This window comes from Rousettus aegyptiacus, unplaced genomic scaffold (assembly GCF_014176215.1).
Source record: "Rousettus aegyptiacus isolate mRouAeg1 unplaced genomic scaffold, mRouAeg1.p scaffold_m13_p_4, whole genome shotgun sequence".
In the NCBI taxonomy this organism is placed as follows: Eukaryota; Metazoa; Chordata; class Mammalia; order Chiroptera; family Pteropodidae; genus Rousettus; species Rousettus aegyptiacus.
In genome coordinates this window covers 145,653,280-145,672,113 of record NW_023416307.1, presented here as the reverse complement: position 1 = coordinate 145,672,113, position 18,834 = coordinate 145,653,280, and the positions used below count along the sequence as shown (strand labels likewise).

The 18,834-nt window shown below is 44.1% G+C and overlaps 2 pseudogenes; both read right to left on the bottom strand.

Moving 5' to 3' along the window:
* Positions 1-302: 302 nt before the first annotated feature.
* LOC118602614 lies at positions 303-421 on the bottom strand (annotated as a pseudogene).
* An 8,001-nt stretch (positions 422-8,422) lies between these two features.
* LOC118602626 lies at positions 8,423-8,541 on the bottom strand (annotated as a pseudogene).
* Between the last annotated feature and the right edge of the window lie 10,293 nt (positions 8,542-18,834).

Sequence of the window (18,834 nt, the reverse complement as noted above, 5' to 3'; positions counted from 1 at the left end):
CTTAGGGTTTTAGTCTAAGTGTGTGACAGCAAAAGTAGACAAATGAACAGACCGACAAATGCAGGTGAAACAAGCAGCCATCACTTGCCAAGACCACCAGGCGGGCCTCTGTGAGCCACTGATGCACACTGTTCTGTGAAGAGGAAAGGCTTTTGCTACCTTGGGTCCCTGGTCTCTTTTTTTGTTTTATTGTTTTTGTTTTATTTATTTATTTATTTTTAAGCGAGGCAACCCTTGGTTGATCCCACAGATTGCAAGAACCGTATCAGCTTACAATCCCTTATTTTTTTTTTTATTTTTTACGCCTACAGCACCTGTTCTTCCTAGGTGGTCTCCCATCCAAGTACTAACCAGGCCCGACTCTGCTTAGCTCCCGAGATCAGATGGGATTGGGCTTGTTCAGATTTGCATGGCCATAGACTCTGGCCTCTCTTTCTGAATGAATATTCAAAACAGTTCTTTTCAAAGCTTTCCAGAAAGCATGGAGACACCTCTCAAAGGGAAAAAGCAACAACGCCCACAGTAGTGAGCTTCCAGATTCCATGGAGAGGAATTTTCAAACCACACAATATTTCAGACAGGGGGCCACCCCCCGTATCTCTGCACTTCCAAACTTAGTTATTTTAGGCTATCATTTTTTGTAATTAGGTCTGAATTTGGGTCCATCCAACACAATGACAAGTGCTCAGAGAGGGCCAATCTTATTTCCCTGCTCAGCCCTCATTTTAAGACTCAGCTGATAAGCTGCTGAGTACTGACACTGCACATTTATTTAGAATTGCAAACACCTGTGCACTAGAAAACCAGGCCAGCAGAGTTTTACTTCCTCATTTCCACCCCCTTTCCCAGCAGCCTGTATTCTCAGAGGTAGTCAGTCCTCCCACCCAACTCTCAGCTGGAAGCCAGAAGTCACAGTGATTCATGCACCTAATGAAGGCAAATCTCCCCAGCCTGAGCACCTGGGATGGCCTCATTAAGCTTCCCTGGCAGTGCCGTCCCATCTATGCTAAGGTGCTGTCCCATCAAGGGTTAAAGAAATAATTATTGTGGGCCTAGGAGACTTGGTAAATAGCATTAGCCTATGGAGAAAGCAGATTTCCTGAGCCCAGCTGAGAAATACAATTAAGTTGTAATATTTTGTCAGGGCTTCTTCCTCCTCCTTACTGTTTATCAGTGTTAAGAGACAATTTATACTTTGCAATTCTCTGGGATGGTGAGTGTACCTCACAGCAGGCAGGTAAGATTAAACTGTCTGTCACAAGGCACTGGCCTTCTGCGTTGCTACAAACACACAGCTGGGGAGATGACAGCCCTGGTCACTGGAAAATCTGCTGACAGCGAACTCCAACAACTGGGAGTAGGGCGCACCATCACCTTCTCTGCCTTAACTATCACTGGGAAACTGGAATCGGAACCAATAGGAAGGTTCAGCCCCCTGCACTTACACACCAAGAGTGTGTAGCCTATCGTCCCCCACTTCAACCCCGAAGATGAGATCTCTTTACTCCAAGGGTCTCTGATTCCCCAACAAATCAAAAGTGGAGTCCATTGCAAGCCTCCCTTCTTGCCGGGAAATCTGTGACTGAGCTGGAGGCATGGTGATTAATTAATCTCCTCACACGACCTCATGTGATGAACACATTCCAATGAGATCATGCATCTCAGAGGGGACACATTTATCCTGTCTGAAAATCCGGTCAGCCTTGGATTTCTCTCTCTCTCTGTCATAAAGGGTTTATTACGTCAAATAACTAAAAATCTGTTGACTTTCTTTATCTTCCTATGTTTCATCCATTTTAAAATGAGTTCTTGTGTCCACAAAAACACTTGTACATAAATGTTCATTGCAGCATTAGTCTAAATAGCTCAAACTAGAAAAATCCAAGGGTCTATCAACAGAAGGGATAAACAAATAGTGGCACATTCGTACAATGGAATACTGCTTATCAATGAAACAGGACAAGCCACTGACATACACAACAATATGGAATAATCTCACAGACGTTATGACAAGTGGAAGAAGTCACATCCAAAAAAGTGCATATTGTATGACACCATTTCTATGAACTACGAGGTCAGGCAAAACTGATTTTGGTAACAAGTCAGAATAGTGCTTATTTCGGGAGGTGAGCATTGACCAGAAAGGTATTTTCTGGGAAGATGAAAGTGTTCCAATGGTCACATGGGTGCATATACACTTGTAAAAAGTTATCAAGCTGTACATGTAAGACTTCGTTTTACTGTATATACACTAAACCTCATTTTAAAACTTCTAGAATTCGCTCATGATGTCTTTTAACGTAAATTATATCCTCCCATTCAACTTATCTGATTGTCCAGCAGTCTGCTCAAAATAAACTTCTTTCAACACTCTGGGACTATTGGCTCCTTCATCAGACTGTGAACTTCCAGCTCATTATGGTGCCCTCAAATGTTTGCTGCATAGGTGTGTGGGTAGGTGTGTGGGTACGTGGATGGATGGATGGATGGATAGATGGATGCACAGATGTATGGGTGCATGGATGGATGCTTCAATACATGGATGGATGCATTATTCCCTCTAATATACAGAAAGGGTGTGAGCTATCCCACAGTTCTGAATTGCTCTCCCAAAAGAGGGATTGAACTGTGCCCCTTCAACCATCCATCCTCACTTGGTCCCCTAGGTGCCAACACACACAGCTGGGAGACGATGAACCAGAGTTAGGCTGTATGATCAGGTGATGGACTTAATGGATCCCCAAGGTGATAAATCCGTAACTTGTTCCATTCACCTGAACTAGGAAACCATGTTTACAAACTATAATGAAGGAAAAGTACTAACTTAGATGATCTAAACTTAATCCAGACATGATTTGTATGTGTCTTGAAAATTGTTTCTGCTGCCTAATTGTTCTTATTTGGTAAATGGCTACAATGGGCAGGAAGTACACCAAATTAGCTAAGGAGATGGCCGGCTTGGGGGGGTGGGAGGGTACTTTTATAAGCAATTAACATCTGAGATCTAGTTCTAGTGTAAATGCAGTTTATCTTTGGGTCTCTATTATTGGGAGTATCTTGTTCAGGCTGAAAACTGCCCATATTAGAACTCGTGTTTCTGCATTGTACCAGATTTCAGAGTTTTATTCTTTTAACTCTGAATGTACACACAGGCTTCTTTCCTCAGATGGACAAGAAAAACATCTTGGCTATAAAATGCATTCTCGATTATGTCACAGAAAGAAAGGGTTGGGGGGACCTCGAATACAAAGGGGCGAAGAGCAGTACTGCCTTACTTGAAAGAGATGTTCTTTTAACCCTTTAGGGTGAAGTTAAAACAAACACTTGAGCAGAAGCAAAGTACAAGTATGAAAATGTTAAAAGATCTGTAGTTAAATGTTAAAAGTGTTAAAGTGATATAGAGCATTTATTTTATAAGATAATTAGTGAACCAAACTTACCACCCATCTTCTCTAAGTACTGAATCTGTGATATACGGGATACAAATAGGTGTTCAAAAGTGAAGATTATGTTGTTCTCTAAACCAACAGAGCATGCAGCTATAATGAATCACACAGCCTCCAGAACTGCAACCCTGGTGAGTCACCGCCTGTATTTACAAAGCTACAGGCTACTATCCTCAGATACCCAGGGGCTCACAGCCAGCAGGTACCAAAGTCGGTCAGGTGACTAGTTTTAGCAAACCCCCTTAGACAAAAGTATGTGTGTATACACACACACACACACACACACACACACACACACACACACACACACACACATATCCCGGCCCTGCCAGTATCCCATCACCGGCAACCAGAAAACTCCCACCTATATAGCAGGTCCCCTAGATCTGGATACCCCACAGAGGTTCGGCAAAGAGCTCTGAAGCCTGCACGCCAGAGTTCCAATTTACAAAACGTTTCCCACAAAACCTTCCTCCCCTGTACCTGGAAAAGCCCATGTCTGGTTTGTCCTGAGCACACCCTGGGCCATCAGTAAGCCAGTAGCCACAAGCGGCATGGGCCTCACTCATTTCTTTTTCTGAGTTTCATGAGTTTCTGCCAGCACAACTAAGAATGCCTGCATGGCATGCTTCACACTTCTTTCCTTAAAAAAAAATCCCACCCTCCCCCATTCGTCATATCACCAGGGGGATAAGAGGCCATGATCCACAGCTTGTGGCTGATGAAACCACAATTTTGCCTACAGAAGCTGGTGAGATGAAAGAACAAAGTCAAACGGAAATTTGGGGCCAGCCAATCTGATCTAAGAAGGCTCCAAGAGGAAGTGCCCACCTGAGAAGAGGTGCTCACCTCTGGAATGAACTGCAGAGTCAAGGGACTGCAGAAGAACTAACTCCCTATGGAGCAGAAATAACAGGGATGAGAAAAAAAACGAGGCCACCCACAGTGTCAGCAGAGTTGACCCTCAGCTCCTCAGCTTTAATCCCAGCTTCTCACCTGTTCATGGTCCAGTCCAGGCTTCGAAAAGGGATAGTGGCAAGAGCTGCTCCAATTCATGGGCCAGAAGGTGGACTCTCAGCTCTGGCACCCACCGGCTGGGCAACACTTAGAAGACAGCACAGTGCTGCACCTCAGTTTACCCTTCTGCAAAGTACAGATTATAATGGTTCCTACTAGAGGCTTGCATTGAGGACTTGGAAGGCCCATAGCATTGTGCCTACCACAGGAGGAATACTCAAAAGTACATTACAGATCAACACAAAGATAAATAAGGAATTCAAAAAACATTGGAGGACAGCTCCCAGAACCGCCGACATCACTTCCAAGAGAAAAGGCACGATTCCCATCCGTGAGCTCTTTGGTTATCCCCTTCTAAGGGCAGCATGGGGGACCCTCCTCAGTCTCAGCACTGGGTCAGGATGTCCCCTGGGTCTTCATTACCTGTACCCATTGTTTTCCATTTGAGAGGATTAGGAATAGGAAAATGAAAGAAAAGGGGAGATAGCTGTGACCACCCAACTTTGTGCCATTATCACATGCCCACTCAGAGGTACCTACTGGCATGTCATTCAGGGTCAGAACTTGCTCTCATTGCCTGGGATAGCCCCGCATTCAGCCTTGCTCTCAGACACTGGGTCAGCTGCCTGAGAGGCATTCTCTGCCCACCCACCATGACCACCACAGGCCCCTCCTTGGGGTTTCGTGCACACGCACAGCCTAGGAAAGTGATGCCTTTGCAGTCAGGACACCTGGTACTTTACAGACCCTCGGTCAGCACCTGCTGGTAAGATCCATTCTATTTTAAGTCAAGATAGAGCTGAAAGACCAAGAAATCCTTCAGTCCACCTCTTTCTCTTGTACAAGGGCTCCGACATAGGAAAATAACCATGTTCTCAACCTGAAAAGACACAGTTTTAGACCCTGAAAGTTTATGGGTCTGAAGAGATCTGAGGAAGATGGAGAGAGAGAGAGAAATAGCTGAACACAGCAGATCTGTGGTAGAAAATTGAGTCCAGGGTGGGAAGTGGAAGCCTAGATAGTGACAGTAAAAAAGGAAAGGGGTGGGGAAGACAGAGAGGATAAGAAGTCTGGGGCAAGGCAGGCCAGGAAAAGAGGACACAAAGATAAACATTAAGATGAAAAAAAGCAAGGCCGAACTCCTAAATCTCTATCTCACATTTCTCGTCTGAAAAATAGGGTGCTGCCTTGCCACTCCCGTCCCAAACTTGACAAAACACTTCATAAATATGCCGCGCTATAAGGTGTTTGTTGTAATAGTAACTCCACCTTTTGCCAGGCCTCCTCCTCGCCATGCTCCTTTCTTCAGGAACTGCAGGTAATTACATAAAATAAGGGTGGCTTTGTTCACCAGAAAAGCCCATTTAGAGCATTCTCAATATTCAAGGATTGATGACATGCCTTTGGGATTTTATCCTGAAGGAAATGTTTTTGCCAAACATTTGTGAAAGGCTGATAACGTTTTAAAAGAAACTGCTGAAGGCAGAGATTAAGAGAAATAAAGAAGAGAAAGTGAGTAAAACAGCTTCCACATCCTAGTTTATTCAATTAAAGTTCAGACGGTTGAAACTTTGCTCAAATGCCCAGAATGCTTGCTCCTTAGGATCCACTTACTTAATCCCCATACATTCCAGGGAGTGACACACCATGCAGAGGGAGCTAGAAGGCGCTAGAAGGTGCTGGAAGGTGAGGGTAGCCCCTGTGGACTGCAAGGCACCAAGAGTTTCTGCAGGATACCTAAGCTGTTCCCTTTGCATCATCATGACTTGATTTATGGATCTACCCCACTGCACTTCCAGGTGCACAAACCTTGTCTGTACCTTTGTCCTTAGAGCCTGTCATTGGGCACACATCTCTGAGCACAGAGAATTCTCACGCTGAAAAATGGGGGTTAAGAGATTCAATTTCACACACACTGATAGGTTACTGATATGACAGGTCTGGTAATCTGGTTGACCCAGCAACTTACAGTCCCGCTCTATGTTATAAATGCAGAAGCACTGCAAACAGCGGAGACAGCAGACAACCAAGTAATCCAGAAAGATAGCAAATAGGGAGCAAAAGGTGGAAGAAAAGCGGAAGTCTAGAGTCATCTGATGCAAAACCGAATACAATTCCTCAAAATGGCTCCTGAGTGAAGCCACAGAAGATGGTGCTGAATCTCAAACAAGACAAGTTCCATCATACTCATAAAACAAATGACACCGCAATTATCCTTGGAATTCCTTGTTTCTGTCTCAAAATTCTCAAAAATGAATATTTTTCCATTTCTTTACATCTATTAGTAATGACTTCATTTTCAAGAAAAAAAGAGAGTGCTGCCACAGCACTCCCATTTTTCAAAGGTGAAAAGTCTTAAACCCCAGTCCTCCCGTAACAGCCTGTGACTACCCAAGATAAACCCAGAATTAAAATCCAGGATGGAAAGGCTTTCCCAAATCCTGTGTGCTCTTACTTAACAGAATTTTAAGGACCCTAGCTATCTACCTTTCCAGACTAGACTACAGGAAACAAACCATGGAGAGTTTTCATAAAGGAAAAGATACAAATATGAAAGAAAAACACACTGAAGGGGGATGTGTACTACAAAGATACTGTCAGTGATGACCTTAGATCAGCATGAATAGGGTGGACTGAAATAATCTGGGGGAGAAGGAAGTGAGGCATATAGCCCAAACAAGGTTGGTCATGAATTGGTCATTATTGTCTCTGGCTATTGGAATCACAGGGTTTATTATACGATTCTCTCATTTTTGTATATGCTTGAAATTTTCCATAATAAAAGATATTTAAGGCTAAATAGATCTTAGAGCACTCTTTCAAAAGATAGAAATCACATCATACCAGTTCTTTCAAAAACAACTAAAATAAAAGATACTTTAAAGGCTATACTCTAAAAAAATACACATTTATCTAAAAATATCTCATTTCTTGGCAAAAATTTCTTTATGTGGAAGGAAGGAAGTGAGTATATGCCAGGGCCCAAATCTGTTCTTTCTGCACTAATAGCCCCTCTTACCTAGACCACAGGCAGCCACGGAACATGTAATCCAAGGCACTGGTAGCCTTGGCCATGGGAGGTGGAGATTCTTGGTCTTCCACCAGATCCTGCCTGAGGAGCGGCACCCTCCCAGGCTGCCCACAGCTGCCTGGAACCAGGATTTCTATCTGCAGCTGGCTACCTAGATAGCTTTGTGAGGGGCTGAGGCTGGATTCGGGTTCCAAGATTTGGGCTCAGGCACACATGAGTTACCACTGGGCTCTTCCTGGAGCCTGAAGGGTTTCACCTCTTCCCCTGGGTGTTGGTCATTAGAGAAATTGGTACCTCAGAGACATGCACTCTCTCAGACCAAAAATAAATGGAGTTTTCAGGAAACAGAAGTGGTCGAGTCTGAAGGGAATCCAATCATTTATTCCAGAGCATGTTAATTTGCTCTTTATTTGTTCACATCAATGATGTCTCAGTGGTTTGAGCTCAGCAGCCCAGGGCTGGGAACAGAAGCCCATCTTGGTATTCCAGGGGGTATTCTTTGAGGCTGCAAATAATTTCCTGTTTGTGAACACTTGGAGCTGCCAGCCTTCCCTGTATGCTCCTGTCAAGAACCATTTAAGGTGGTTATTCTTGAGAAAACAGTACATCAAGATGGCTAATGACTTATGGACATGCAGTCAGTGAAGGCGGTCATGGCTATCCATTACTTTTACTGCATTCCTCATCTCACAAAATGGCACCATCAGCCACCTTTTTATTCTAAATAAACCTGGGCACTAGCTCAGAAAGAACCTTCTTCATCACCCTCATACAGAATACAGTCCATTTTATTTTATTTTATTTTATTTTATTTTATTTTATTTTATTTTACTATTTTATTTTATTTTTTTAGGCAAGGCAACCCTTGGTTGACCTCACAGATTGCAAGGACCTTGTCAGTTTACAATCCCTTATCTTTTATTTTTTGCACCTACAGCACCTGGTCTTCCTAGGTGATCTCCCATCTAAATACTAACCAGGCCCGACCCTGCTTAGCTTCCAAGATCATATGGGACCGAGCTTGTTCAGGGTGGCATGGCCATGGATGCAATATAGTCCATTTTAATTCCTAAATATCTCTCAAATCCACCCAACACTCCATTTCCACTTCCAACACCCTCATCTGCTCTAATTTTCTTGAACGTATTCACATCTCTGAGAAAGTTCAAAATGAGGCCAAGGAAGTGAGGAAGCACCTCTGCACCCCAGAAAGAAAGATGTGCCATGCCTGCTAGGGGCATTTGGCATCATAGAATGTCAAGTCCTCCCTGTGTCTCAGCATCTGGCTCAACCCATTCAGGCCCAGCCCCCATGAAGGGAATTTGCTTGAGGGGTTGTCCTTGAAAGCCACTCAAGTTGGGAGCAGAAGATCAAAAGCTCCATCTGACAGAGCATGAGAAGGGAGTCTGGGGAGCCAGTTGAGATATGGCATGAGGTTACTGAGAAAAAATGTTGATGATTGTGTCTTCTTCCTACAAGGTCTGCTGTCTTCATGTGAAACTCATTCTACTCCTTGAGAGATTCAAAAGAGGTAGCCTGTTGACCTGACCAAAAGCAGATTTTGCTCACGGTGTTTTTCAAAATTGGACATAAAAGGCCTTTAGCTAAAACACGCCTTTTCCATTTCTCCCTAGGCCCTACCATACCTGAAAATGTGACACCTGGCCTATTTCATGTATTTCTGCAACCTTCTGAACCCTCAAGGCATTTATTGTTTCACCCCCATAACTTGAGTATAAATGGCAGCAGAAAGCCCTAGGAGAGCACACGATGGAGTGTGTGACACTTTTTCCCCTGACCCAGTGTCTCTGGAAAAGGAAGAAGCTGGGATCTAGCCCAGGATCTCAGGCCCAGTCCAGGAAGGGAGGCAAATCTAGTGGCCATCAGGTATTTGCAGATCGCTAAACCAGAAGGGAAAAGTAGAGAGTCCTGAAAGCCGACTGGGGAGAGGCAGCATGTATGGCCAACTTCCAAGGGCAGGCAAACTAGAAGCGGGCATCAGAGCCAGCAACCAGCTGAGAAGCCGCTCTCTGAGGCTGGCTTGTGTTTCAGTCTCCCTCTCAAGAACTGGCACTAGGTCACATCCGCCACCTTCTGAGGGCCGAAGCAGGTCACAGGGTAAGCCCAGATTCAAGAGATGGAGAAATAGACTATACCTCTTGATGGGGGAAGCTTCAAGGTCACAGAACAAAGAGGTGTGGATAGAGGGAGGGAGAGACCCATTTTTGTATTCCACCATATTATCTTTGCGTTCCTCTAACGAGCTCTGTGAGAAATCTCCCAGGGGTGAGAGACAGATTTCTTTATATGCCTTCTTAGTCCTTTTGGGTTTTGAACCCACTGAACACTAAATAAATAATTTCAACTAAATCTTTTTTTAAATGTCTAGTAAGGAAGAAAATGAAAACTTTAGCTGAAGAAAATATGAGGATTCATGATTCCTATAGTTCAGATTGATAGCATGTTGGCTATGTCTGCATTTTCAATAGTCCGGTTTGTTAATTTCTTTGTATTTTGGTTCTTTCTAAAATTCTGTCCTTATAGTCGAAGGTGGCTGAAGTATCATTCCAGAGGGTTGGTAACATGTGATGGTATGTACATGTACTCTGAGGTCACTCATCATAGATTTAAATCCTAATTATGCCATTTCCTTTCTGTGGAATCTCAGGCAACTCATATTTTATTTAAGTCTCAGTTTCCTCCCCAGTAAAATGGAGATTATAACATCTATTCTATAGGATTTGGGTAAGAACTAGAGGAAATACATACAGAAAACCCAGAGAAATGTGTAGCACGTAAAAGATGCAACAAATAGTGTTTTTAGAAAGTAGAAACATATTTCCTTTCCACATTTCCTACATTGCTTCCAAAGTAAACCCTTCCAGATCAGATAACTAGTACTCCCACAGGAAGCCCTGCTAGTCAACACTTTAAAAAAGACATGGCAATCTTTTTATTGGTTATGATTGTCAAACCCGGGTTACTTAAGTAAACAATGCCAGTGTTAATCACTGTCACTCAGAAAGCAAATCTATCCCTCAGTCCATTAACCACACCATCAAAAGATACTGGGCAGTTTTTAACCTAGACATGAGTCAGGCCTCCAGGAACCCACAGAGAAGTAACCTCTTTTTAAATAAAGTATGGGGTTTGAAGAAAATTAGATTCTAATTCAGAATTTAGATGGCTAATAAGAAAACAGTATGATGCCGTCTGCTCCGGGAGGTGCTCCTGTAAACCCCAGAGAAATGAGACTCAGGTCGACAAGATGCCTCCCAGGTTTTGGACGGATAACTGGAATGGATCAAATGGATTATCAAGGCTTTAACTAGGCTGATTGCATCTTTGCCAGCTTAATCACAGAGGCACTTCTCTGGATGGGTAGGGCTCTACCTTTGCTAGGAGCTTAGAAACAAAGCTTTTGGCATCCTACCTATGGGGCCAGCACTGCCCAGGAAGCCAAGATGTAGTGCAGCTGCACACAGGGTGCCTGCTGGGTGGCCAAAGACTGAAGACATTGCTTTCCAAAGACAAGCTCCAGCTCACACTTGCTCATACATACAGATTTATTACCCAAACACTGTCTGAGAAGCAAAATTTTATATCTTTGACAAAGAGCATTTTAAACTGGAGATTTACAACAGCCAAGAAACAAGAGAAAGACAAAGTCCTTTGCATCCAAGCCATGCAACAGTCCGAGAAATGATGATCACTGTGTTCCTTGAGGGCATTCATCAGAATTACAATGAAAAACTGGAAACTTCCATTGAGGAAGAGCCAAGGCTGGCAGAAGTGTGAAGAGAGCCAAAATGCTCTTAGATTTAGAAACTGTTCTCTCCTCCCAGCTAGCCTTCCCTAGACCCCCTCTCTATCTTCCATCCCACTCCCCTTGACACCAAAAGTTAATCATAGGGAATGATCTGATCCAGGGCCAGCTAACCTTTTCTGCAAAGGGCCAGATAATAACTATTTTTAGGCTTTACCAGTCACGTAGTCTCTATTGCAAAGATAATATGTAAATGAATGGCATAGCTCTGCTGCGATAACATGTTTATTTATGGACATGAAATCTGGGTTTCATGTAATTTTCATGTGTCATGAAATATTATTTTGTTTTTTTCCCCAACCATTTAAAAATGTAAAAACTATACTTAGTTCATAGGCCACATGAAACAGTTTCGCAGACAGAATTTGGCCCTGGGGCAATAGTTTGGCAGCTCCTAATCTGATCAATTGGCACACACTAGGGACCAAATAACAACTAAGGGTAAAACTATTCACTCTGCCGGGGCTACTTGCAGCTTAGGGAATCAATGGAATCCATTCTTTCAATAACTAGTTATTGAGTACTTTCTAAGTTCCCAGTGCCATGCTGCGCACTGGAGTAATACTGGGTGACCCAAAAAACACCTGGTCCCTGAACTTCTGTAGCTGATGGTTTAGCAGGGAACTTCGCTAACTGTATAACATGAAGACATAGCTGAGCAGGGGGAGAGAATATCTTAGAATGACAGGGAGGCTCCACAGAATGCCAATGCCACACTCCTGTGCTCAAAGGGGACCTCTGACTCGCCCAAAGGGTGATCTGGTCTCCATACGGCCCTGCCATTCCAGACGGGTGTCTTCTGGCTCTGGAATTCCCAGAGGAAGCCAGGTCTGCTTTCTCCCTGCAACACTGTTAAATACCAGGAGGGTTTTAACTGTCGGTACCTTGGGAAGATGGATACTTTCTATTTGGAGGTTGAAGTGCAGTATAGAGGTGAAAGGACCGAGCCAGGAAAATAATTAAATGATATTAAAGCTCAAACCACTGACTCGTGATGAGATTAACATCTGTTCCCAGGCAAATTTACTGATAATTCAGAACTTTACATTTTCTGGGCAACAAGACTCATTTACGTAGAGTGTTTGAAAATTCTGTTGTTCTGTCTCCCCAGCCTGTGAAGGGTGCAAAACGCAATCTGCACTTGCTTATTTTGTATCTAAGCAACTGTCAGATTCCATATCTACTAATAAGAAAGGGTATAATTATACCCTGATACTTTAATTAGTAGCAGATGCCTATGTTTGTGAATAAAATGTAAGAGTTTTAGAGACCTGGAAGCTCAATTATATGCAAACTTCAGGTGCCTGATGTTCAGGCCTCTAATTCTTCACGTTGGTTAGCGAGGACACAGAGGCCCAGACAGTGTGGCCTTTCCTGGATCTGGCCAGAGTGAGGAGGGCTAGGGACCTATTTGCATCTAATTTTAATATCATTGAATATCACTGTATAATATGTGCAGATAGTCCCTAGCACTTTTTCAGTTAATGGTTAGTAACATCTTTATTTTTAATTCACCATTTCTTTCTACCCACAAAATCAATTCAAGTAATATGCCCTACAAGAGAAGGGAAGGTTAGAACTTGGAGAATTAGGGCAGCCTACCATAAACCATGGTTAGATTACAGTCTGGACAGCATTATCCGGAGGGTATTTTTTAGTTTATCTATCACAGAAGGTGTTTTCTGAGGGCAAAAAATAAAAAGCCTTTAAAAGTTTATTAGCTTGGTTTACTTTCCCCTCTCAGAATTCAAGGCAAGTTCCTACAGATAAAAAATAAAATAAAATTTGCTTCCTCAGGTCCATCTGAAAGTACTACGTCTTGCTTCAAGGCCTTTGGGGAAAGACAAAGTGATCAAACATGTCCTTGGAATCACTGCTTACTCACTTCCACCTGGTAAATACAAAGCCCCTAGGGCTTAAAAATCATCAGAATTCAAAAAAAAAAAAAAAAGGAAAAGAGGAAGAAAGAGAGAAACTAATGTAATTTAAGAAAAGAAAAAGGGAAAGAAAGAAGAAAGAGGAAGAGAGGAAAGAAAGGAGGAAAGTACCCTTCATGGTACCTGTACCCCACTCAACAGCAAACTGGTCTGGGCCACGAGCCAGTCCAGGAACTGGATAGATGAGCTGATCACTGACCCCTAAACTGATGGAGACTGTGTTTTATGCCCCTTGCATGGCCTCGGTCCCTGGCACAGTACCTGGCACAGAGTGGGCACTCATTTAAGGTCTACTAAAATAAACCAAATAGAACTCTCTGGGCCTCAATTTTCTCACCTGAACAAGACAGGAGAGAGACAAGACAATCTCTAACTTCATTCTATAATTACACAACTCCATTACCAAGAGACTTGCAGACCTCTGCAGGGGTCAGCTATCCAGCCACGCCTAAACTGTGGTTAAACTGAAAAAGTCTGGACCCTAAACTTAAACCCTGAACAACTTTCAGGCCCACTGACCAAATGAGAAAGTGCTGCTGGAACCAAACTCTACAGAATAAAAGAGGCTGGGCTCTATAGGGTGACCTCACAATTTGAGGAATTGTAGGAAAACTTCCCTTGTCTTGTTTTCTCAGAAGCCAAGTTTCTCAAGTCCAAAGATGGACCCCAGCCTCTCCAATATCAGTGTCACAGGGTCCTACCCTAGAATTTAGTCCCCTGGAACCTACTGAGAGTGAAGGAGAAAGAGCCTTAGGAGCCAAGATAATTCTGCATATTCTTTTCTTGCTCTGGAATCAGCCAAACAGCTTGACACAGGAAGAAAGCAGAGCTGTGATCTGAACACTTCTCCAAGCCCTGAAAGGGTGTTACCAGAGTGTCTGGGCAGAGTGGGGGCATATCCCGTAAGCCCAATGCATGGTGGGAAAGGATGCTCTCATCCCCTGTGAGCTAGCTTTTGTGCTACAGACTGGCTGCCACTGCCTCCCATGACCTCAGGGAACAGAACGAAGGGGATTGGAAACTTTTTACCCACACTTAATTCCCTTCAGCTTCACCATACCCAGCTGCTGACATCCCTCCCCTGTGGGGAGACTGTGTGTGTTTAACATAGCTCAAGGCAAAAAAGCAGCAATTACTCTTGCCCAAATCTCTCATTCCACAAAAACAGCCTTCCCAGACTTGCTGGTGAAGTCTCAGTCTTTTAAATATCATCCCAGCAATCTCTTTCACAGCCCAACCTTGCTTAGTCCCTACCCCACCCCCCACCCGAAGCCTTTATCATTTCTACTTGACCCTTGGCAGCGACAGAGCTTTGCATGTTTTCTGCCAATGCCTGTCCATCCATTGCCACCTAGCGTTTGCACACTGTCAGATCTGCCTAACTCTCAGGCGGTTGCTGTGAGAATTTCCTTGAGCTATTTTGTTCATTCCCCTGGAAATAAACACTAGGAGTGGGCTTAGCTTTGTCAACCACAAGCGGGGGGATTTCTGACATTAGGGACAGCCCAGCAGGGAGCTTCTTGGTGTTGTGGCTATCTTAGACCTTGTTGTGAAAGAAGCCCCCGGAACTAGCTTTCTTGAACTTTTAGTTTAGGAAAGACACCTCTAGAGCAGGGCTTCGCAAATCACAAGAAGATCTTGTTAAAATGCAGATTCTGATGCAACAAGTCTGGCATGGGGACTGAGACTCTACATTTCTAGCCAGCTCCGAGACAATGCTGATGCCTTTCATCCAGAGACCACAGTGAGTATCAGGGGGCCAGAAGGGTGACAGACTCATCGGGCGTTAATTAGCAGCTGTGTACTCAGAAGCAGCCTGAGCTGTCTCTAAATTGTACAGTGGTACACACACACACACACACAGTCCACAGGACACTCCTGCTTCAGTCTGCTTGGAGCATGAGGGAAGCCTGCCCTGGTGAGCAGTGTAGGGAGTGGTTACATGCTTGAGCTTAGGGTTTAAAATCTGATTGTACCACTTATTGTGTGGCCTTGGGAAAGATACTGAACCCCTCTCCTCCCCCAGTTTTCTCCTCTATAAAAAGAGGACAATAATGCTACTCAGGGATAATACACATTAAGCATTATTTAGCCCCATGCTTGGTGCTGAGTGGCTCAATATTATTCTTGTTCATTGTTAGGAAAGCACCAAGTCCCCTATCTTGCTGCCCCTTGACTGTGCCTCTGTCTACAAGAAATGAGGAGTATTCGAATAGACAGGAGCTTCCAGAGGCCAAAAGAGTGGACCCTATACTAAGAAAAGCCAGGAGGTAGAGGGGAGGGATATGAGGAGCAGACAAGGTAGCTGCTAGCTGCTGTCTTCTGATTTCTGCCGAAGCCTCCAGAAACTGTTTCTTTCATCGTAAATGACTCTCCTATGGAACACAACTGACAGCCCAGCTCAAGGGCTGTCGTCAGTCAGGCCATGCACACACACCCTTCCCCACCCTTCTACTTGGGGGCTGTCACTTCTGCACAACCATTTTTCTCCCACCCCACTGGACTCGAAGTAGAGGGAGAAGCAAGTCGTCAGACCCCAGCCCTGGGGGTTTCCTGTTCTCCAGCAAACAGGAGCTAGTTAGCACCCTGAAGAGCAGGTGTCATCAGGACAGAGGTAGGCAGTGGGTAATCCTGTTCAGTTTCCAAACTGGGGCCCCAAAGAGCTAACAGCGTGAGGAGTCGGGGAGTCAGGGAGGATAGGAGTTATTTTGCATTTTCAAGATGGTCGTTTTGACCAGATTAACCTGCATCAAAATTCCAAAGAAATAAAACTTTTTCTAAACAAACTTTATTCCTAATTACAACTTTTTCAATCTGAAAGCTAGAAAGTGTTTTCTATCCCTTTAACAAATCCCTTTAACAAATCCCTTTGTTATTTGAAGCCATAATCAGCTGTGAGAAGCATCCATAAACTGAAGCTTTAGAAGCACTGAGTGGTAAATACATTCGCATTGTTCTAATTCTTCCCAAGGCCTTTCCCCTTCTTTTTTCTATAACTGAACGCCAATTCTAGATAAAATAATTTCATTTTTTTTTAAAGCAGTAAATCTTCGGGAAGGCCAGGAGCGTTTTGCGGGAAGGCCAGGAGCGTTTTGCAGGAAGCCTCCCGGAAAGCCTTGGAAAAGATGACTTGAGGGTTACAGAGGGCACACTGACGCAAGTTCTGAAATGCACTGCGGTCGGAACGTCTAGCCGAGGTGAGCTCAGAGCAGGCAGCCTCGTCTCACTTTGACGAGATGTCAGTGGGGTAGTCTCCTACCCACCATCTTTCCAGATGCCTAGAGGTCCTCCTACTTTTCCTCTCTGTCTGCTTTCCTGTTATTGAACATAACTATGTTTCTATTATGCCCTAAGGGATCTTCTTCCACCATTTACAGTCTTCCGAAGACAGTGCACTAGAGGACACTGCCAACTGTCCCTCCAAAAGTGGCCCCATACTGAGGCTGAGGGGCAAGAGACAGTTCAAGCTCCGTGCAGTGAAAGGCTGTGTCCCACAAGCTACAGCCCACCTTGCAGCCCTTCTGGTGAGGGGAAGAAAGTGGTCAGAGAGGTATACTCTTTACCATGTGCAGGAGGCCAGTATGGCTGGTGTACAGAGAACAAGGTGGGTTGTGAGGAAAAATGAGGTCACAGAAACCAGAAGCCAGATTATCCAAGGCCTGGGGGCGAGGAGGGGGGCAGAGCAGGAATAATAGAATGGATGGGAATGCCTCTGCCTTGGGGCCTTCACACTTGCTTTGTGCTCTGCTCTGAAAGCTTTTCCCTCAAATATCCATAAGGCTTGTTCCTTCACTTTCTTGGCCCCCACTCAAAGTCTCCTCTGTGAGGCCTTCCCTGGCCACCCATGGACCCTTTATAGCCACCTCTCCTTCTTTATTGTTCTTTCTTTGCATTTATCATTACCTACTATACTATATTTGCCTTGTTTATTGTCTGTCTCTCCTACTTAAATATAAGCTCCATAAAAGCAGAGATAGGACAGTGTCCAAGTCTTATAATACTGCCCAGCGCACAGCAGATGCTCAATACATGTGTGTGGCATGAATGAAGGAATCAGTGAGCCTGGGTTCATCATCAAGCCTCAACCCTCCTAGCATAAAGGATCATCATGGAGACTTCGGTGCTGGCAAAACCCTGTGCTGGGTGTTATGAGGACTTCGGTGAGTGATAATGCATCGTCCCTGTCTCAAAATGCAAAAATCTTATTCGGAAGACAAGTCATAACTATCCAGATAGTTAAATAATAACAAAGGATTTCCTTTGTGACTTACCAGGATTTTTTGATCTCTATGGTCTTGAATGCTTAATTTCTAGTTTAATGGAATTAGTGATCCCCTGCTCACTGAGGAGTGCTTCATCTGTACCAAATGATAAAATCCTCTTAACACGCATATGAGGCAGTCTTATAGGATATGATAGGACTAGGGCATCACTCAATCTGTCTGTCAAAACAGTGAAAGGAAAACAAAGTTCACTGTATTAAGAGTTAAATAAGAACTTTAAATTATCACAAAAGAGATGCAACAAGCAGGTATGTTTAAAGTCACCCTGTAGACTCTAAGGTCACTTAGAGTTACTTAAAGCAGGATGAGTCAAGAGAGGAACCACATTTGATCCAGAGCCTCAGTTTACCAAGCCAACTTGAATACTGCCTATGGGGATACCTGGGCTCCCTCAGAAAAAAAATGGAGGGATTCTTCCAGAGACACAAGACACTCTCTGACCCCTAAGGGTCATCACTAAACCCCAGAACAGCATGATCTGGAAGTTTCCCCTCAAACCGCCTCTCTCTCAGGGATGTCTCGCTGACACATCCCGAGAGTTTTAACACACTTAGAACACCTAAGCCATGGCTGGTTCAGGATAACAGCCTTCCTTTCCCAGATTTCCCTCGTGTCCTTGTGTCTAAGTAAAGCTGCGCCTCAGATGCCTTTTAGGACTAACTTGCCACTCATTCCTGGTGGCACAGGCCTGTCTTTTCACCCACTGCTTCGCTTACCATCTTTCATTCATAAGTAACTCTCACCTTCACTACCAGGCTCAGTGAGTCGCTACTTGGCAAGGCTCTGCTGTGTTGGAAATCTACAGATTTGAGCAGGTGTCATGCTCGGGGGGAGGGGGAAGACAATTATCTACTGAAATGTACTGCCACCAAAATAGCACACCGGTGAGTCACCAAAAAATGCCACGAGGATCATGACAGTGATAGCGCCACAAAATGAGGAAGAATGAGAAAAAATACTCTCAAATTCATCTTCTCCTTACAAGAGTTGGAATACAAAATGAGGGTGAGCGAGCAAGAAAATGCTCTCAGCAATGAAGATCATTCAGTAGTACATGGCAGGCACCTCACTTCCTACCAGGCCTTCAACATACCCCCTCTGGGAAAAAGGGGTCCTTGCTGCCCTCAGGGAAATTCTTGAGCACCCACTATGTGCCTGGCTCTATGTTCAAATGAATCTAGTGAACATCTAAAACAAAAGAATTCGGTCAAGTCTAACTTCGAAATTCCTACTCACAACCTCATCTCGTGACCATTTTTATCTTAAACCTGCCTGAGAAAGAGCTGTCATCTAA